Below are 21,943 nucleotides of genomic sequence, written 5' to 3' on the forward strand. Positions count from 1 at the left end.
TGAAACAATTACATCAATTTTCAGTTCTTTATGATAGATCTTTGCTTGTTTCATGAACAGCATAACATTAAGCAGCATATGTTCACTGCGACGCTGATTCTCTTTCAGTACACAATTGAGACCTTCATTTTTCACTTTATGCAGTGCATTTTCTATTTTTCATTACATATGTGAGGACACTTCTCAGAACTGTCTGCGTTTCGTAGAGACCTGCACATCGCCTGGGAACTTTCCCAATGCCTTGTGGAATTTTCTATTTGTGACATCATCTCAAAAAAAATTCAAATTTTTGACTTCTTCAGATTTTGGAATTTTGGATAAGGGGTATTCAACCTGTACCAAGATACTTCGGTTTAGGAACCAAATCCTTTCAACACCCTTTTATGAATAATTACTTGCATTTGTATATCTGAAAAGTGAAATTGTTGCATCACAACTAACAGTGTAATTGGCTTAGTAAGTCTCATGAGAACAGAATTACTGTTAAACGTAAGAAATATAAGAAGTAGGAGCAGGAGTAGGCCATCCGGCCCATCGAGCCTGACCTGCCATTCAGTTAAATCGTGGCTGATCTGTCCGTAAACTCAGCTCCATCTACCTGCCTTTTCCCCATAACCCTTAATTCCCCTATGTAAAAATCTAACTAACTGTATCTTAAATATTTAGTGAAGAAGCCTCAACTGCTTCCCTTGGCAGAGAATTCCACAGATTCACCACTCTCTGGAAAAAACAGTTTCTCCTCATCTCTGTCCTAAATCTTCTCCCCTGAATCTTGAGGCAATGTCCCCTAGTTCTAGTCTCACCTACCAATGGAAACAATTTTCCTACTTCTATCTTATCCATCCCTTTCAAAATTTTGTATGTTTCTATAAGATCCCCTCTCATTCTTCTGAACTCCAGAGAGTATAGTTCCAGGCGACTCAATCTCTCCTCATAGGTCAACACCTTCATCTCTGGAATCAACCTGGGGAACCTCCTCTGCACTGCCTCCAAAGCCAGTATATCCTTCCTCATGTATGGAGACCAGAACACTGTATAGTTGCAGCATTACCTCCCTGCTCCCTGCTGTTGTTCATATCCTCAGACTATCTACATCTGAGGTGTTTGCTTGGAGCATTGTCTGAACTGGGATCATTGCTCTACATGCTGTTTTCAACTAGGGGAATTTGCATCACACATTATCTGATCTTACAGCTACTTGAAATATGCACATCTGAACACTTGGGAGAGCTAAGACTGTAATGCAAGCATGGCTACCATCTCTGCATTATCAGTCAGAGCTTGTAGCCTTCACTGCCTGCCATCAGTGTGGCAAAGATGGTCAAGTTGTAGTTCTGCAAGTAAGTTATAGAGACAAATGTTGTAATCATTTATGCTATAACCAAGCACTGTTTGTTCTCCTTGCTCTAGAGCAGAATGAAGTACACACTTGTGTTCTGAAGCTCTTAGAGTTTTAGAGTTCTTTGGGAATCATGGCACACTCACCCCTCTCACAGCTCCTTTTCCCATTTCAAATGCACAGAAACAAGTGATAAGGATTATTCCCAACATAAACACCCAACATAAACAAAAGAAATTCTTCAGATGCCGAAAGTCCAGAGCAACACACACAAATCGCTGGAGGAACTCAACAGGTCAGGAAGCATCTATAGAGAAGAATAAAGAGTTAACATTTCAAACTGAGACCTCTCACGCTGATGAAGGGTCTCAGTCTGAAATGCCAGCTGTTACTCCTCTCTATAGATGCATGCCAGCTTTGATGGGAAAAATTGTTTAAACAAAACTTGTTGTGCCACCACTCCTTCAAAGTCACTGCAGGTCTGTGAGGAAACGTACCATGGTTATGAACCAGATACGGCCGCTTCGCAACTTCTGCGTGAGGTAGTGGATTTGCCACCTGCCTCTTGGTCTCCAGGTTGTACGCTCCGTTTGAAACCTCACCGAGCTCCCTCGGAGACAGAAAGGCACTAGGTCACTCAATCGGTCCAAAAACACAACATCAAAATGCAAATCACAGGCTCCAATAGTAGCAGAATCATACCTGAATGAAGAAGGAAAAGAAATAGCTTTGTGAACTGTCTGAAGGATGTCACCTTTGTTTGCTGGCACCACCTTCAATCAAACACCCAACGTGTGAAAAATATAACAAATCATGCAAACAATAGAAGTTAAACAAATAACATTAACTGCAGAGCCCCCAAAAGTGATGGCTGCATAGTTAAGCAACACACATCAAAGTTGCTGGTGAACGCAGCAGGCCAGGCAGCATTTCTAGGAAGAGGTACAGTCGACGTTTCAGGCCCAGACCCTTCGTCAGGGTCTCGGCCTGAAATGTCGACTGTACCCCTTCCTAGAGATGCTGCCTGGCCTGCTGCGTTCACCAGCAACTTTGATGTGTGTTGCTTGAATTTCCAGCATCTGCAGAATTCCTGTTGGCTGTATAGTTAGTTCAGTGCTGTAGTGCCCAGATCAAATCGGAAAAATAGTAAAAAAAAACATGAACTGCAGAGTGCCTGAAGCAAGTCCACACTGTGAAGTGCGTTCAATGCCGAGGCAAGCCCATTCAGAAGACCAATGTTTGCAAGTAATACTACTCCTGAAGCCGATGCGTGGGATTCAAGACTTCTGCACCTTCTCCCCACCAACAGGAATGAGGCAGACCAGTCAAGTGCAGGCAGACGATGCTGAACATTATCTGCTCTTGTGCTCAATAATTTTAATCTTTCTGGATGTTTTAATCGGGGCGGAGTAATGGAGCTGACTGCAGGTTCATGTTCTGCCATTAGGAATCAACATAGAATCTCATCCACATCAAATCGCCCAGGAGATCGCAGCTTAATGTGAAAACGACTAAGGAGCTGGTGGTAGACCTGAGGAGAGCTAAGGTACTGGTGACCCCTGTTTCCATCCAGGAGGTCAGTGCGGACATGGTGGAGGATTACAAATACCTAGGGATACGAATTGACAATAAACTGGACTGGTCTAAGAACACTGAGGCTGTCTACAAGAAGAGTCAGAGCTGTCTCTATTTCCTGAGGAGACTGAGGTCCTTTAACATCTGCCAGACGATGCTGAGGATGTTCTACGAGTCTGTGGTGGCCAGTGCTATCATGTTTGCTGTTGTGTGCTGGGGCAGCAGGCTGAGGGTAGCAGACACCAACAGAATCAACAAACTCATTCGTAAGGCCAGTGATGTTGTGGGGATGGAACTGGACTCTCTCACGGTGGTGTCTGAAAAGAGGATGCCGTCTAAGTTGCATGCCATCTTGGTCAATGTCTCCAATCCACTACATAATGTACTGGGTGGGCACAGGAGTACATTCAGCCAGAGACTCATTCCACCGAGATGCAACACAGAGCGTCATAGGAAGTCATTCCTGCCTGTGGCCATCAAACTTTACAACTCCTCCCTTGGAGGGTCAGACACTCTGAGCCAATAGGTTGGTCCTGGACTTATTTCCTGGCATAATTTACATATTACTATTTAACTATTTATGGTTTTATTACTATTTATTATTTATGGTGCAACTGTAATGAAAACCAATTTCCCCCGGGATCAATAAAGTATGACTATGACTATGACATGACTAGAAGTGCCAGATCATTCAGTCAGCTCAAAAATAGATTCCTAAAAGGGAAATTATGGGCTGCAATGGATTGTAGTTCAAAAGAAGAAGTAGTACATTAAGAAGAAGAGTATTTAGTAGAATACTGAATATTCTATATTTAATATAATAAATATTATTATATTTATAATAAATATAAAGAAGAGTATCTAGTAGAATATTAAAGAAGAGTAAGCTGTCTGCAAGATGTCGCCATTGGACACTGGTGCCATCCTGCCAGAAGAGATCATGCACTGTAACAGATTTGCCTGTGGTCTAAATAATGAAACTTTCCAATTTAAGGTATTAAGTAAAGAACCCTATGTTTGATATGGCCTGTTGAATGTGATTACAAATGAAAAGGAAGCCAAAAATGCCTAAGAGATACATTTTTCTACTAACCACTAGTATAACAGTGTGCCATAGTTGAAAGTCAACACACAAACCTTTATTGCTGAAGAAAAGGCATCAGCATGTGAACTCACACCTGTAGTGAAAAACATTAAAGCACAAAGTGGGAAAGGGCATAATGTTAGGATGATTGCAGATAATGAAAAGTATAATCAATGTTATGTCATTTGTGATAGATATGCCCATGAAAGTAAAAGTGGCAGGCCGACAAATCCAGGGCAAGCATCAAAAAGGGCCACTTTTCAACATAATTGTATAAGGGCTAAGAGAGTTGTAAAAGAGCGCCTGAAGGCTTTGTGTGTCAATGCAAGGAGCATTTGTAACAAGGTGGATGAATTGAAAGTGCAGATTGTTATTAATGATTATGATATAGTTGGGATCACAGAGACATGGCTCCAGGGTGACCAAGGATGGGAGCTCAACGTTCAGGGATATTCAATATTCAGGAGGGATAGACATGAAAGAAAAGGAGGTGGGGTGGCATTGCTGGTTAAAGATGAGATTAACGCAATAGAAAGGAAGGACATAAGCCGGGAAGATGTGGAATCGATATGGGTAGAGCTGCGTAACACTAAGGGGCAGAAAACGCTGGTGGGAGTTGTGTACAGGCCACCTAACAGTAGTAGTGAGGTCGGAGATGGTATTAAACAGGAAATTAGAAATGTGTGCAATAAAGGAACAGCAGTTATAATGGGTGACTTGAATCTACATGTAGATTGGGTGAACCAAATTGGTAAAGGTGCTGAGGAAGAGGATTTCTTGGAATGTATGCGGGATGGTTTTTTGAACCAACATGTCGAGGAACCAACTAGAGAGCAGGCTATTCTAGACTGGGTTTTGAGCAATGGGGAAGGGTTAATTAGCAATCTTGTCATGAGAGGCCCCTTGGGTAAGAGTGACCATAATATGGTGGAATTCTTCATTAAGATGGAGAGTGACATAGTTAATTCAGAAACAAAGGTTCTGAACTTAAAGAGGGGTAACTTTGAAGGTATGAGACGTGAATTAGCTAAGATAGACTGGCAAATGACACTTAAAGGATTGACGGTGGATATGCAATGGCAAGCATTTAAAGGTTGCATGGATGAACCACAACAATTTTTCATCCCAGTTTGGCAAAAGAATAAATCAAGGAATGTAGTGCACCCGTGGCTGACAAGAGAAATTAGGGATAGTATCAATTCCAAAGAAGAAGCATACAAATTAGCCAGAAAAAGTGGCTCACCTGAGGACTGGGAGAAATTCAGAGTTCAGCAGAGGAGAACAAAGGGCTTAATTAGGAAGGGGGAAAAAAGATTATGAGAGAAAACTGGCAGGGAACATAAAAACTGACTGTAAAAGCTTTTATAGATATGTAAAAAGGAAAAGACTGGTAAGAACAAATGTAGGTCCCCTACAGACAGAAACAGGTGAATTGATTATGGGGAGCAAGGACATGGCAGACCAATTGAATAATTACTTTGGTTCTGTCTTCACTAAGGAGGACATAAATAATCTTCCAGAAATAGTAGGGGACAGGGGGTCCAGTGAGATGGAGGAACTGAGCAAAATACATGTTAGTAGGGAAGTGGTGTTGGGTAAATTGAAGGGATTAAAGGCAGATAAATCCCCATGGCCAGATGGTCTGCATCCTAGAGTGCTTAAGGAAGTAGCCCAAGAAATAGTGGATGCATTAATGATAATTTTTCAAAACTCGTTAGATTCTGGACTAGTTCCTGAGGATTGGAGGGTGGCTAATGTAACTCCACTTTTTAAAAAAGGAGGGAGAGAGAAACCGGGGAATTATAGACCGGTTAGCCTAACATCAGTGGTGGGGAAACTGCTGGAGTCAGTTATCAAAGATGTGATAACAGCACATTTGGAAAGCAGTGAAATGATCGGACAAAGTCAGCATGGATTTGTGAAAGGAAAATCATGTCTGACGAATCTCATAGAATTTTTTGAGGATGTAACTAGTAGAGTGGATAGGGGAGAACCAGTGGATGTGGTATATTTGGATTTTCAGAAGGCTTTTGACAAGGTCCCACACAGGAGATTAGTGTGCAAACTTAAAGCACACGGTATTGGGGGTAAGGTATTGATGTGGATAGAGAATTGGTTAGCAGACAGGAAGCAACGAGTGGGAATAAACAGGACCTTTTCAGAATGGCAGGCAGTGACTAGTGGGGTACCGCAAGGCTCAGTGCTGGGACCCCAGTTATTTACAATATATATTAATGACTTGGATGAGGGAATTAAATGCAGCATCTCCAAGTTTGCGGATGACACGAAGCTGGGCGGCAGTGTTAGCTGTGAGGAGGATGCTAAGAGGATGCAGGGTGACTTGGATAGGTTGGGTGAGTGGGCAAATTCATGGCAGATGCAATTTAATGTGGATAAATGTGAGATTATCCACTTTGGTGGCAAAAATAGGAAAACAGATTATTATCTGAATGGTGGCCGATTAGGAAAAGGGGAGGTGCAACGAGACCTGGGTGTCATTATACACCAGTCATTGAAAGTGGGCATGCAGGTACAGCAGGCGGTGAAAAAGGCGAATGGTATGCTGGTATTTATAGCGAGAGGATTTGAGTACAGGAGCAGGGAGGTACTACTGCAGTTGTAGAAGGCCTTGGTGAGACCACACCTGGAGTATTGTGTGCAGTTTCGGTCCCCTAATCTGAGGAAAGACATCCTTGCCATAGAGGGAGTACAAAGAAGGTTCACCAGATTGATTCCTGGGATGGCAGGACTTTCATATGAAGAAAGACTGGATGAACTGGGCTTGTACTCGTTGGAATTTAGAAGATTGAGGGGGGATCTGATTGAAACGTATAAAATCCTAAAGGGATTGGACAAGGCTAGATGCAGGAAGATTGTTCCCGATGTTGGGCAAGTCCAGAACGAGGGGTCACAGTTTGAGAATAAAGGGGAAACCTTTTAGGACCGAGATTAGGAAAAACTTCTTCACACAGAGAGTGGTGAATCTGTGGAATTCTCTACCACAGGAAACAGTTGAGGTCAGTTCATTGGCTATATTTAAGAGGGAGTTAGATATGGCCCTTGTGGCTACGGGGATCAGGGGGTATGGAGGGAAGGCTGGTGCAGGGTTCTGAGTTGGATGATCAGCCATGATCATAATAAATGGTGGTGCAGGCTCGAAGGGCCGAATGGCCTACTCCTGCACCTATTTTCTATGTTTCTATGATGTGAAGCAACAGAATTTAATATTATTGCCCAGGTCAAAGCAAGTCACTGATAATAGTAGCCTGATACAGTGGCAGATTGTTTCATTGTGATAGCTTCAGTCACCTATCTTTCACAAAGTGCACAGTCAATCTCAAAACCTATCCAAGAGAGGCTTTGGCGTAATTAGAGTAGAAACAATGCCTGGTATTCTATAATAGCCAACGTCTTACCTTAATAATAGTTGCAGTCAATTATATTTAACAACCTGCTCTGATAGGCAAGGTTTAGCTCAAATGGAAGAATGCAATTTAGCTTCCACACAGATATCCTAAAAACACTTTTGGAATCTATTGTGCAAATACAATGTCATTGTCAAACTTTCACAAGACATGCTGCACTTAGATAAACCCAAAACTTAAAATTTTCCTGACCTAAGAATATAATGTTATATTATTGGATGGCGACTTTACTCTATCCAAATCTTTCTAAGAACTTTTGATTCTGAATTTTTAGGATACTTGACTGATAACATCAAAAGGTAGATGAAGCTGCAATTCTTTTTGATGGATAAATGTCTTGCAGGGGCAAGAGAACATAAGGAGATAATTAGAAACTAAATAAGCAAGGGGGTAATTTTAGTCAATAACTACATTCTAAGATTCATCAACTTGCAAGTGAACTGCCCAGGGTAGAGGTTGTTACCTCTTTGAACAATTCAAAAGGAAAGCAAATTAATTCCTCAGTTAGTAAAGAATTAAAATATGCAGATTCGGTATAGAATCTTTTTCCAGATGTTTAGATCCTGAAACATGATTTGAATGGACATTAATAAGTCATGTGTGTGGGCCAGAATAAAGATTTCCATGTTTTTGAATGACCTTAAATAACTAAATATGATGAAATAATTAAATGGCTGTTTTCCTTTCTTGACTATGTGCAAATGTACAAGTAAGTCACCTCTATATCCTTCATGGCAATAATTCTGTTATGCTCTTTTGATGCAGAATTGTAACTGTTGTCATACTTGATAAGAATGCTCTATGGTATTTTCTCAAAAGTTTAGTTATATATCAGCTCAGAATTAATGTATGAATAAAAATGAAGCCAACTTGTCAGAATCAGAATTACTTTATTGCCAGAATGTGAAACATACCAGAAATGAGTGTGATTCAGTGTCAGGCATAAAACATGGGGTAATACCATCACAGACAATACAACAGTAAGCAACAATCTACAAAACAATAGTGCAAACAGCCACCAGCGATCAACAATTAGCAGAATGGTCACATGCACAAACATCAATAAACAAACTTAAATAAATGTGAACATATGAATAGACTCTAGAATTATCAACAGAACAAGGGGAGCAGGAAAGACCATTTAACAGATATTGTGCAGGGACTTGCATTACACCTGAGTGAGTTTTACTGAGAAGCTGGATAGCTACAGGAAAGAAGCATTGAAGTTTACATGTAGTCCTGGTGGTGATGGACTTGTAGCATCTCCTTGATGACAATTTAGTGAATAGGTGACTGCTAGGGTGGGTGGAGTCAGCAGTAACTTTTTCAGCTCTTTTCTTTACTCTGGCGATAAACAGGTCTTTTAATGTCGGTAGCTGACAGCTAACGATCTCCGCTGAGTGGAATTTGAGACAAAGGAGGCTGCGGGAAGCCAAAGGGCGATAGAGGTGATCACAACACCCACAATGATGGCTGAGTGAAAATTTCTTCAGGATACACCCCGAGATGTTACATTTCCTAAGCTAGCATAGGAAGAACAATCTCTGCTGGGCTTTCAAAAGTTCAAATTTCCAAAAGATGTAGGTGCAGAATTAGGCCATTTGGCCCATCGAGTCTACTCTGTCATTTCATCATGGCTGATCCAATTTTCATCTCAGCCTCAATCTCCTGACTTCTCCCCATAAACCTTCATGCCCTGACTAATGAAGGAAATTTCAGAGTAATTTATTATCAAAGTACATATATGTCATCATATACAATAGGGATTCATTGCTTTGCAGGCTTACTCAATAAATCCATAGAATTAAAACCATAACAGAATCAATGAAAGACTGCACCAACTTGGTGTTGTGTCATAAGTTAAAAACTGTTCACAGATCCAATAGAAATAAGCCTTGCACACACAATGCTGCACACAACACACTTTATTGCTAAGTTATCTCAGAAGTGCACCTGAGCCTGCTAAACCGCAGCAGCCGGTTCCAATCAATCACAACCTAACCTGTGGTAAGCCAAAATCCAAGAGACCTCACTACTGGTGTAAACACGAGGAATTCTGCAGATGCTGGAAATTCAAGCAACACACATCAAGTTTGCTGGTGAACGCAGCAGGCCAGGCAGCATCTCTAGGAAGAGGTACAGTCGACGTTTCGGGCCAAGACCCTTCATCAGGACTAACTGAAGGAAGAGCTAGTAAGAGATATGAAAGTGGGAGGGAGAGGGGGAGATCCAAAATGATAGGAGAAGACAGGAGGGGGAGGGATGGAGCCAAGAGCTGGACAGGTGATTGGCAAAAGGGACATGAGAGGATCAGGGGACAGGAGGAGTGCCTCCAAACTGATGGCATGTACATTGACTTCTCTAACTTCCACGAATGCCCACCTCCCCCTTGTACCCCATCCGTTACACACACATTCTTTCTCTCTCTCTCCTTTTTCTCCCTCTGTCCCTCTGACTATACCCCTTGCCCATCCTCTGGGTTTTCCCCCCCTCCCCCTTTTCCTTCTCCCTTTGCCTCCTGTCCCATGATACTGCGTCCGGTGCTCCCGATGTAGCCTTTTATATATTGGCGAGACCCGACGCAGACTGGGAGACCGCTTTGCTAAACATCTACGCTCTGTCCGCCAGAGAAAGCAGGATCTCCCAGTGGCCACACATTTTAATTCCACATCCCATTCCCATTCTGACATGTCTATCCACGGCCTCCTCTACTGTAAAGATGAAGCCACACTCAGTTTGGAGGAACAACACCTTATATTCCGTCTGGGTAGCCTCCAACCTGATGGCATGAACATCAACTTCTCTAACTTCCGCTAATGCCCCACCTCCCCCTCGTACCCCATCTGTTACTTATTTTTATACACACATTCTTTCTCTCTCTCTTCTTTTTCTCCCTCTGTCCCTCTGAATATACCCCTTGCCCATCCTCTGGGTCCTCCCCCCCTCACCTCCTTGTCTTTCTTCCCGGACCTCCTGTCCCATGATCCTCTCGTATCCCTTTTGCCTATCACCTGTCCAGCTCTTGGCTCCATCCCTCCCCCTCCTGTCTTCTCCTATCATTTTGGATCTCCCCCTCCCTCTCCAACTTTCAAACCCCTTACTCACTCTTCCTTCAGTTAGTCCTGACGAAGGGTCTCAGCCTGAAACGTCGACTGCACCTCTTCCTAGAGAGGCTGCCTGGCCTGCTGCGTTCACCAGCAACTTTTATGTGCGTTGCTTGAATTTCCAGCATCTGCAGAATTCCTGTTGTTTGCGTTTAAATAATTAAAGTGAGGTAGTGTTCATGGGTTCAATGTCCATTTAGGAATCAGATGGCAGAGGGGAAGAAGCTGTTCCTGAATTGCTGAATGTGTGCCTTCAGGCTTCTGTACCTCCTTCCTGATGTTAACAGTGAGAAAAGGGCATGCCCTGGCTGCTGGAGGTCCTTATTAATGGACGCTGCCTTTCTGAGACACCGCTCCCTAAAGGTGTCCCAGGTACTTTGTAGGCTAGTGCCCAAGATGGAGCTGACTAGATTTACAAACTACTGCAGCTTCTTTCGGTCCTGTGCAGTAGCCCCTCCGTACCAGACAGTGATGGAGCCTGTCAAAATGCTCTCCACAGTACAACTGTAGAAGTTTTGTACAACTGTAGAAGTTTTTTAGTGTTTTTATTGACATGCCAAATCACTCATCTCTAGTTAAATACTGGATCTTAAGTTGCTGCTTATTATAAAGACATCAGTACCTGTGTTTTAATACTGCACATTCAGTAAAGATTGCATAAAGCTGGAAAAAAAATGGTTGTTGCTGATCTCATAGGCTGAAAGCTGAGTTGTGACAGTCATTTGCTAAAGTTGCTGATAAAAAAGGCTGATCTTGCTGAGTCAGATGATCCTTAAATGGCAAGAACATCTGAGGAGGTAACTAAGTCACATGAACGGACCACAATAATGTTTTGTTGTGAAACTCCTTGGTAGGTCTTGACAAGTTTCTGAACATCTCTGAATCAACTAAGTGTAGTGAAATAATTAAAGACATAAAAATGTAAATAATTTATTTATGTCTTTAATTATTTCACTAAATTTAGTTAATTCAGAGATGTAATAAAAAAGTGCTGTCACCTACCTATGAACAAAGCCTACTCCCATTTGGATAAGCAGGGCAGCACTGTGAGGATCATGTTTTTTTGATTTCTCAAGTGCCTTCAATAGCATACAGCCCTCATTGCTAGGGGAAAAGCTCTGTTCAATGCAGGTTGGCACTTCCATTGTATCCTGGATAATGGACTACCTGATTGGCATACCACAGTTTGTGCAGCTTCAGAGCTGTGTTAGACATGGCTATAAGCAGCACTGGGGCCCCATAGGGGACTGTATTGTCTCCCTTCCTGTTTATCTCAGACCTTAGATATAACACTAAGTCATGTCATCTGCAGAAATTCCCTGATGACTCAGCAATAGTTGGGTGTATAATGGGAAGACGGGAGGATAAATACAGGGCCCTGGTGGAGGACTTGGTCAAATGGTGCAAGCTGAATCATCCGTAGCTCAACAAAGTAAGACAAAGGAGATGTGTTCCAAGGAATAACGTTTGAACCTGTTCAATCTTTCCTTACAACTCAGGTTCTCCAGACCTGGCAACATCCTTCTAAATTTTCTGTGTACTCTTTCAACTTTATTTACATCCTTCCTGTAGCTAGGTGACCAAAACTGCACACAATATTCCAAATTAGGACTCACAAATGTTTTATAGTTGATGGTGACAATTTTATACTCAGCTTTGGAAACCGGAGAGAGAACAAGGCTGTGGAGCCTCACTCCAGTAAGTACAGCCCTTCCTAAATTTTCTTTCAAATTCTGTATTTTACTTTAGTGTTATATCTTCATCAATCTTTCCATCTGAAATCTTGTCTGGTGTTAAGGCAATAATGTTCAGAATTCAAGGTTACTTCTTCACTCAGAAAAGCAAATTAGATAAACTTCTTTCTCAAACCCATTTTAGAAAACAGTATACCATTAGTAGTAGATATGATCCAGTCAGCTTAGCACTATAGAGAAGAAAAAGCACTTCACTGCTTGACTATTCCATTGCCATTTTAGTAGACAAATAGAGTAATAGTTATAATTAATAATCAACTCTATCATTACATTTTTATGACTACCAGGATTGTTAAGACATGGCAATTTCCATTGAGAAAGTTTTTATTCTTTCTTATGATGGATGGAACTGCTGCTTTATTATATAGTGTCAAAAATATTTGTACATTTCACTATACACCGTGCTTTCATTCAGTAAATACTCCAAGGGGAAAATAGAATTCCCACACACAATTGGACTATTTGATCCTTTTAAGCTTTTCATACGTTGCAATGTATTTCTTTTTCTCACTCAGAATAGCTTTTCATATTGATAAATCCCTCTGCACACATTGATGATGTATCACCATTGTTGCAAACATCGCCACACCATTTTCTATTTGCTTTCCCAACACGTTATGGCATACATATGGTGCAATCTAAAGCAAAATATTCAGGTTTGGAGCATCACCCACCTTGAGGTGTGTCATTGCACAAATTCACTCACCCCCGCACCACCCCCATGAGAGACCTGGAGGACCTCAGCAGCCTCTTCAAACTCTGTCTGTCAATGCATAACCCAGGTACATGAACACACCTTTAAAGGTTCTTCCACCCTTCTTACAGTGCACTGCCAGATTTGGTCATAGATGCAAGTTTCTGCGCCAAGCTGGAGTCTGAAATGTCATGCATGAAGAAGAATTGAGCTTCAGCATTCATGCATTTTTAATGAGTTGTGCTTTAAGTCACTTCACTGTTTGAAATGGGTGAAGAACAACAGAGGGTCTGTGGTGTTTCACACAAACTTAGCACTACAGTAAACAGAGAGCATTCACACAAAGTTTAGATTTGCCTATAAAAGTAAATCATTTGTCAACACATTTGCGATCTGATAACTGAGGGACCACTTACAGAAAAGAGTAAGTCACATAATAGAAAAATATTATTCAATGAATGATAAAAGAACACCCAAATCAAACTAATTTTTTAAAACCAAATACAAAAAATGGAATTACTCTTTATCAAAATATTTTTATTACAAATTACCATCAAAGCAGAATCAGGAAAGCCATGGATTTAAGATGATAGCAGAAAGAATGAATCAAGACCTGAGGGGCAAATTCTTCACACAGAGGGTGATGCATATACTGAATGAAATGATCTGACAAAGAACGTAGATAGGTAAGTAAAATAATGATGTTTAAAAGACATTTGTATAAGTATGCACATAGGAGGAGTTTAGAGGAATTTGGGCCAAATACAGCCAAATGATACTAGCTTGGGCCTAGCACCATGGTCTGCATGGACGAATTGGATTGAAGGGCTTGTTTCTATGCTATATTACTCTGCGACTCTGTCAAATATTTCAACAAGTAAATGAAAGTTACTGGAGATGCTGGAAATCTAAAAATATTGAAAATGCTGTAAATATTCAACAGGTTGGTTACATTGAACAGAACTAATGCTCACATGTGCTTCATGCAGATCTCCCAAAGGCAATGCAAGGATAAATCTCCATTGAAGTGGCAGTGAAGCACTAAGCAGTGACTGGCCCCTCAGAACAGTAAAATCATCATGACAGTGTGTGTTTGCAGGGACGATTGGAAAATGGGTGTGAGATGATGTTCAGATTGTCCAAGTCAGATTGCAGATGCAGAAAGGCACCTTGAGGTGCAGTTGATCAAGTTTACAGGCCACATTCATTCAGAGTATTGTGATGTGTGGGTGTACCCTACATGTGGGTGAAGCCGAAAGTCAGGTCCAGGTACACTAAAAGCACATAAGGTCATGACCAATAAACAATCTAAGAGCCATGGATGCATATTAAGACTTGAATATCTAGATAAGGCATAACATACCTTAAACTACTTCAAGAATATTTCTCAGACAAAACTTTAAAATAATAATTAAAGATAACAGTTTGGTGACTTTTAGTTATTCAATTAAAATAATTTATTTCCTGAAAACGTCTACCAACTAGAGCCAGATTACACGTTCAAAGCTATTTGGCTGAAAATAAGTTGATAAATTTAGCCACATTCACCAAAGTGGTTAACCATATAAAAGGGAGTGTTTTCAGATCATAGAGTAACTCCTTGTGAAGTTGCACTATTCTTTCCTATTGATTTTTAAATTTCAGCTCAGTTTCGCACCATTAGACCACAAACCGATTTCATTTTTGAGTGGTTGATTTCTCAGGAGGAACATTGCAACCAGTAGCTCTCTCCATGATAAAGAACTAGATTCAGCAACTATGTCTAGTATATGCTATCAGATGCAGAGATCAGAAAGATGCTCTACCAACTGCCCTTCTATTCCATGAACATTGTCAGTGTATGACTCAGCATTCAACAACACAATGGATATGAAGGTGCAACACTTAGACACCAATTATAGACAATAGACAATAGGTGCAGGAGTAGGCCATTCGGCCCTTCGAGCCAGCACTGCCATTCACTGTGATCATGGCTGATCATCCACTATCAGTATCCAGTTCCTGCCTTATCCCCATAACTCTTGATTCCACTATCTTTAAGAGCTCTATCCATCTCTTTTTTGAAAGCATCCAGAGACTTGGCCTCCACAGCCTTCTGGAGCGGAGCATTCCATATATCCACCACTCTCTGGGTGAAAAAGTTTCTCCTCAACTCCATTCTAAATGGCCTACCCCTAATTCTTAAACTGTGGCCTCTGGTTCTGGACTCACCCATCAGCGGGAACATGCTTCCTGCCTTCAGCACGTCCAATCCCTTAATAACCTTATATGTTTCAATAAGATCCCTTCTCAGCCTTCTAAATTCCAGAGTATACAAGCCCAGTCGCTCCAATCTTTCGTCATATGACAGTCCCGCCATCCCGGGAATTAACCTTGTGAACCTACGCTGCACTCCCTCAATAGCAAGAATGTCCTTCCTCAAATTTGGAGACCAAAACTGCACACAGTACTCCAGGTGTGGTCTCACCAGGGCCCTGTACAGCTGCAGAAAGACCTCTTTGCTCTTATACTCAATTCCCCTTGTTATGAAGGCCAGCATGCCATTAGTTTTCTTCACTGCCTGCTGTACTTGCATGCTTGCTTTCAGTGACTGATGTACAAGAACACCTAGATCTCGTTGTGCTTCCCCTTTTCCTATCTTGACTCCATTTAGATAATAATCTGCCTTCCCGTTCTTACCACCAAAGTGGATAACCTCACATTTATCCACATTAAACCAATCCCACTAATCACACCAGAAAAAGTTAGTCTATTTATTCTGAACAATATGAACTTGTAATAGCATGATAACTCTTACTATTGAACAATCATCTTGGTATGGAAAATTGCAACCCCACATTTCGTTCTTTCGATTTTTAATTAATGTTGAGAATTTTTTAAACATTATATTTTTCCCTATTTCTTTCTCTTTTACCTGAATTTCTGCATGATTTTAAATAGAATATTCTAACTTAAGCTTGCTCTTTTAGACTGCATTCCAAAGATTTCTACAAAGCCAATTATTGGAAATTGTGGAAGTCTGCGATAAAAGTAAGAAGTATTTGAAGTATTCAGCAGGTCAGGTACTTTTTGTGGTGTGAGAAACAAAGTTAATAATCTTTTTATCAGAATTCATTCTCTTAATTGAAGATACACACACATTTATCCTCTAGATAGGATAAGACAACTGATAAGATTTACTGATAAGCCTACAGTAGATATGTGACTGTTCTAAATATATTGAAAGGCAAAGAAAAATTCTTCAGCACTGAGCACTGAGTGGAAACACTGGGTCAACAAAGGACAGGGTTACTATAAGCAGAATTCCAGATGACAGTACAGGCACAGCCATTTGGCTCATTAAGTTGTGGAAGAAATTTCTTCCATACCACCTAATCCAATCCCGGTCTCTTGTTCATTCTTCATACCTACTATTATTTCCTCCAAAGAGCTTATTGACTGTGCAGCATATAGCTGCAACATTCTAGTTAACTAGTACGTTATGAAGTCACCATTAATTTTGTCTTCTCAGGATTTCCTCGATAACCAGCAGTAAATTGCACTCATCAGTTAATAAATTTCTCATCAAGATTAGTTTTTAACTCCTTACTGTCTCAGGTTCTGGTATCTCTATTCACAACAATATCATGTCATGGTTTGTAATAATTGTTGCATTGTTCTATATTCCTATCATAAACAGGTGCTCAAAACTACATAATACTCTGTATCTAACAACAGTGAGATATGGTATTCTATTTCTTAAGAATTATGCATTCTCTTTGAAAATTTTATGAGTTGATCCACCTGAATACACAAGGTGCTACTGTTCCTTTATTAAGATAATGGGCATTTAATTTCCTCATTATGTACAGGACCAGTCTGTTCTGAGAAAATTAATCAATACCAACAATCTCTTTAGTAGCCTAAAAACTTTCCCCTGTAATACCATGTAGAGTTAATCCTTTCCTTTGAAATAAATGCAATTTAGATAAAAGCATGATTAAAGAGCATGATATAAACTGAATGTAGGAAAAATGTGTTTGCTGCATTGAAGTTTATAACAACTTTTTCTTTAAAGAGTTAAAAATCCTTTTATCATCCATTTAAATATGCTTGTGCTAAACATAAGCATCACATGACCTCCAAAAATTTTCCTGTAGGAGTGTAATCAATCTTCAGAGATAATGGAAAGCTGTTCAATGCTCCAGAATCAAGGTGACCGAAATCTCAGGCATAGTTTACATTTATACACATTCAATGGTCAAGCTTCAAGCCGTCACTGAAGCAAATGAGAACATTACAAGCCGAAGTCCTCAGCTAATCTGCTCATTCTGCACCATGCTACCAGATGACAATAAAGACTATGCAACCCCCTGGAAATCTGTTTACTTCCCAGATCCCAGCAGCCAAAAACAGACACTGGTGTTGAAACTCATCACCACTTTCAAGATGTCAACACAGTTTTTTGTTGTTTGCGGAAAGAGTGTGAAGATCAAGTCCTCAAACCTGGCACAAGGGTCATGATCAATTGGGCTGCAGCGAAGCTGCAGGAATGGAATGATATGTATATTATGCAGGTAGGTAGGATTAGTTTATTAGGTGTCATTAGTCGAATTGGTTTGGTATAAAATTGTGAGCTGAAGAATCTGTTCCTGTACGGCACCATTCTCGTCCTACAATATAAAATGGTTATGAAGGATGAACATCGTATTTATATCAAAATAATTTGCAGTTTTGATCTGATTTGTGAATTGATTTTGTTTTTATTCTTGATCCACCTGTTACCCAAGACTTACTGATCAACTAATTTTTTTCATTCATGAACAATTCTCAGAGCAAATTGGTAAAGGTTGAACACAGAACTTCAGCAAAACAATCTATCAATATCTTGCACACACAGTCCTTTTATGAAATTTACTACAATGTAAACCATTACAAAGATATACAGTATATATATGTATTGAAATAAATCTCAAAATGTGTTGCAAGTAAAAACCCAGAGTGCCAGAATTGAATCCAGCTGCAAAATTCTACATGTCAGTGCAGTCTGTAAAGGGCTTTTCTTTATACAATACTACAACCTATTGCAGATCACTAGAGTATTACCAAATGCCATATGTTTGGCATCACGTGCAAAGCATCTGGTATTCTTTAACAAACAACAAAAAATTTAAAATACAATAAAACAACTGTCAGTCACATAACGTTTACTTTCTCATGTTTCAAATAGTTGATTTGCATTTGAAAGTTTATACATAAAAATAAACAAGTGTCAAAAACCCAAGTCCTATTTTCGCACACATTATTCACTGCCTCACCTTTTGGCTTCTTGCTACTGTAGGCAAACTTTGAGAGATGTATACCAAATCAAAAGGAAAGTATAGTCAAGAACAGTGTTTTAAACTGTAAGACCCAGCTCCGTTGTCTATCAGTATTGTAGTGCTTTTCCATCCACTAAAAAAAACAAGACAACAAAATTGTTGAAAGCTGTCGTAAATATTTCTGTACTGGAGAAATTAATGGTATCTTTGATAATCTTAAATATATTGTATATTTTAAAGCTATCTACCATAAAGCCATAATATTTAAAGCTAAGATGAAATTAATTACAGGCATAAGCTCTAATTTATGGAGCTAGCTGACAGAGGCAGCAAGGATTGGAAAGATTTAGAGGGATGTTGGCCAAATGGGACAAGCTTGTGTGGCCATCTTGGTCAGCATGGACAGGATAGACTGAAGAGCCCATTATTCCATAGGTCTTACTTGAAGACTGTTAATTTAAACAATTATATAAATGTTAGATGTAACCTAGGGTCATCAGGTGTTTCAGGTCTTTCAAATCAGACAGTCAGTCAGATTGACTAGGCCCTGGCTTGTGTCCTAGCAGCACTGTTCCACAGCTCACACCTCTTGATCCATAGCCATCTGGAGGCTCACTCAGCAGATTCTGTGATGGTCTTGATGGCTCTTTTCTTTACAGCCTCAATAATTCCAAGGTGAGAGTAGGTTCTGCACAGCGAGCAGTCAGCTAAACCTCTACATTGTAGAATCTACAACCCACCACTATAGGCTTGCAAAACGTTCTCCACTCCTGTCTTTGGCAATTCTCCACCAGCTCCTGGTAATTGGCTTTTTTACATTCAAACATCTCCTCAATAATAATGCATATTAAAAGTGTTTTAACTGAAGGTATCTTTGTGCATACAGCTTTAAGCACACAGCTTGTACATCTGACAATAAACTCAAATTTTGTCCCAAACCAATCACTGAAGATACAAGAATTTAAACTCTGTGCAGGTGTAAATCACATGGTAGTTGATGAAAGCCCATTCTCTTCCAGGACTAAACGATTGTGTATGTACAAACACTTAATTTTCCTCTTATTCAGACTGCCATTCTTTTTATCTACACACTTTAAAAACACAAGTTTACATTAATGATCATTTTCCCTTACGTGAAGATAATTTTGTCTTTTGTCCATTCAATCTTCTCTTGATATTTTGATTATATTGTTGATAGTTTGTACCTTAAATCTACATTGTAACCTTTATGCTGCATCACATTATAACCTTAATTATCAACAATTGACTGATCTCACTCCAGCTGACCCAACAACTATAACCTTTTGGGAGAGAATTGATTTTACGCCTCTGGACGGTTTATAATTTCCATGGTAGTAATTGTCACAGAGAACTTCATAGGAATATATTCAAACAATAATTGATGCAAAGTTCACATTCAAAGCTTAAAGGCATATTTCAAAAACAAAGAAAAGAACACCTGGAAAATTTTAGCACCTAGACACACTGAAGGAATGGCCATCAATTCAGAACAATTAAATTCAGGAAATAACGTACCTCATTATTCATTCAGTTACTGTGTCCAAATTCACCCCTTGTTGTCAACAAACTACTCTGTAACCTCAAAGGACCTGAATCAAAATGTGGGTTTAAGTACATAAATTTATTTTCAAGTAGTTAAATACTGTATATGAATGCTTCATTTAAAACTGAACAACTTCATTAAATGAGACAAGGGCAAACTTGTCTTAAGGAAGAGAAACATTCTTAATTTATATATATCAGGGATTACAGAAGTAAAGGATGACAGAAGTTAAAAGAATAAAATCTTTGTGGTGATATGTGTGAATGATGACTCAGTAAGCGGTTTAAAATTTCCTTAGCAGCACTTGTTTGATATTTTTAAAAAATCATATCATTGCAAAATATTTAGTAATCTGTTTCATTTTGTATACTGACTGAAAGCAGAACCAAAAACTAAAATGATCTTCTATGATAGTGAATTGCTGTGGGCAAACAATTTAATCAGATACATTCATTTTAGCTTCAAATTCAGAAGAGAAAATCACGTGATTACCATTCTGCTGTACAATGCACTACATATATAGACCAGGTATTAGAATTAATGCAAACCAGATAGTTTTTTCGATAGTTGATGCAAAATTATCTCATCTATGAAATGTACTAAAGGTTACGACGGTTCCACATCAAATCGTGGTTGATTTAAGGTAATTTTACACTCAATGACTTACCAAGTACTGCAGATGATTTTCTCAGAACCATTTAAATGTCATCTTGCATAAAATTGTTCAAAAGTTTGAACCACCTATTTGTTTACATTTTGAGAGCTGGTGCTCTAAAGATTTTATGTGTTGGGAATAGATTTTAAATCACTTTGAATGTTCAAAAAAAGGTACAATGTTTTAAATATGGTTGTGTTGCTTAGGATATAGGAAATCAAACTGCACTGCATACTTGTATGATATGTTCCTATCTTTCTAGTTGTCCTTAAATAACCTGAAAGCTTTTTTAGATTGTTGCGACTAGCATTTGAGTTTGAGACACAATAATGCCGGTGGATGTGAGAACTCAGTTGAGGAATTGGGTGCTGGTAGTGGTTAACAAACTATATCTTATATAGTATGGCCCTGCAAAGCTCAACCAGGTGTGTTATTTTGAGGGTATTTTCCATTCTACATATTGTAGACATTGATACATGCATGTAACCATAAAAATACAGCCATTTTCTTCCTAGCCTTGAGCAACATTTTGAATTGAGTTTGTGGTTCGTAAGCCAACACAAGGTCTTTATAGAAAGGGAGTTTACTTAAATGCGAGGCTAGGATTTGAGGACATAGCCCATTACTTGAATCAGTTACATACCTGTATTGCTAATGTCACAAATAAGGTGGGAGATGACAGTTCCTTGAAAGCTATCCTGCTAAATGAAATACCAAGATTAATGCCATTAAGTCAGTAATCACTGTTAAGTAAAAATCAACTCCCACCACTGCCTACTACATCTATGAAGGAATTTTCAACTGTGGTATTTACAATACATTGAACATCTTGGCATCAATAGGCACAACCCATAAAAATCTGGGTTTATGGAATAGTCACTGGTCCTGCACTCCCAAATGGAGTTGTACCAATTGAGCATGTGGATTTATCTCATTTCTTACACTCTAATTATTATGAAAGCTGTTTAGGTTAAAAATAACATTATGTCATGTTACATCCCTCCCTTTCTTAGCTGCTACCTAAAAACTTAACTATTGATATTGACAGATGAGTATGGAAAAAAACACTGAAATGACACGGTAATCATCCATTGATCATTTTTGCTTCAACAATGCAATGGAACAGAAAACATTTTCAACACTTAACAGCTAGAGGTATCACGAACGCCCCTTTTGTTTGACCCTTCCTTGTTTTGGATGTTGATGATACTAGCAAAGCCAATCTTATACCTCCTTAATTGCCCTTAAGACAGTGATGAACGAAACCTTCCAGTAAGTTCTAAGGTTTACATCCAGCAACAATGATCAATACATGAATAATTTCCAAATCAGGATGACATGACACTTGGAAGGGAAGCAGCAACTGGTGGCGTTCCCTTATCCTTGAATAAACATTTACTAATAAAAAAAGGGAAATACTGTCCCAATTTTATAATATTTCCAGTGGGG

The 21,943-nt window shown here is 39.5% G+C and overlaps 1 long non-coding RNA gene across 2 annotated transcripts; it reads right to left on the minus strand.

Moving 5' to 3' along the window:
• Positions 1 to 1,969: 1,969 nt before the first annotated feature.
• LOC140210244 (uncharacterized) lies at positions 1,970 to 21,198 on the minus strand. Of its 2 annotated transcripts, XR_011889190.1 has the most exons (4): positions 21,138 to 21,198; positions 19,812 to 19,885; positions 18,273 to 18,408; positions 1,970 to 2,041 (listed from the first exon to the last, which is right to left on the minus strand). It is a non-coding gene; the product is annotated as an uncharacterized lncRNA (long non-coding RNA). The 2 variants fall into 2 exon arrangements; XR_011889185.1 differs by lacking the exon at positions 1,970 to 2,041 and having other exon boundaries at positions 17,827 to 18,408.
• Positions 21,199 to 21,943: the final 745 nt, after the last annotated feature.

This window comes from Mobula birostris, chromosome 2, assembly GCF_030028105.1.
Source record: "Mobula birostris isolate sMobBir1 chromosome 2, sMobBir1.hap1, whole genome shotgun sequence".
NCBI classification, from domain to species: Eukaryota; Metazoa; Chordata; class Chondrichthyes; order Myliobatiformes; family Myliobatidae; genus Mobula; species Mobula birostris.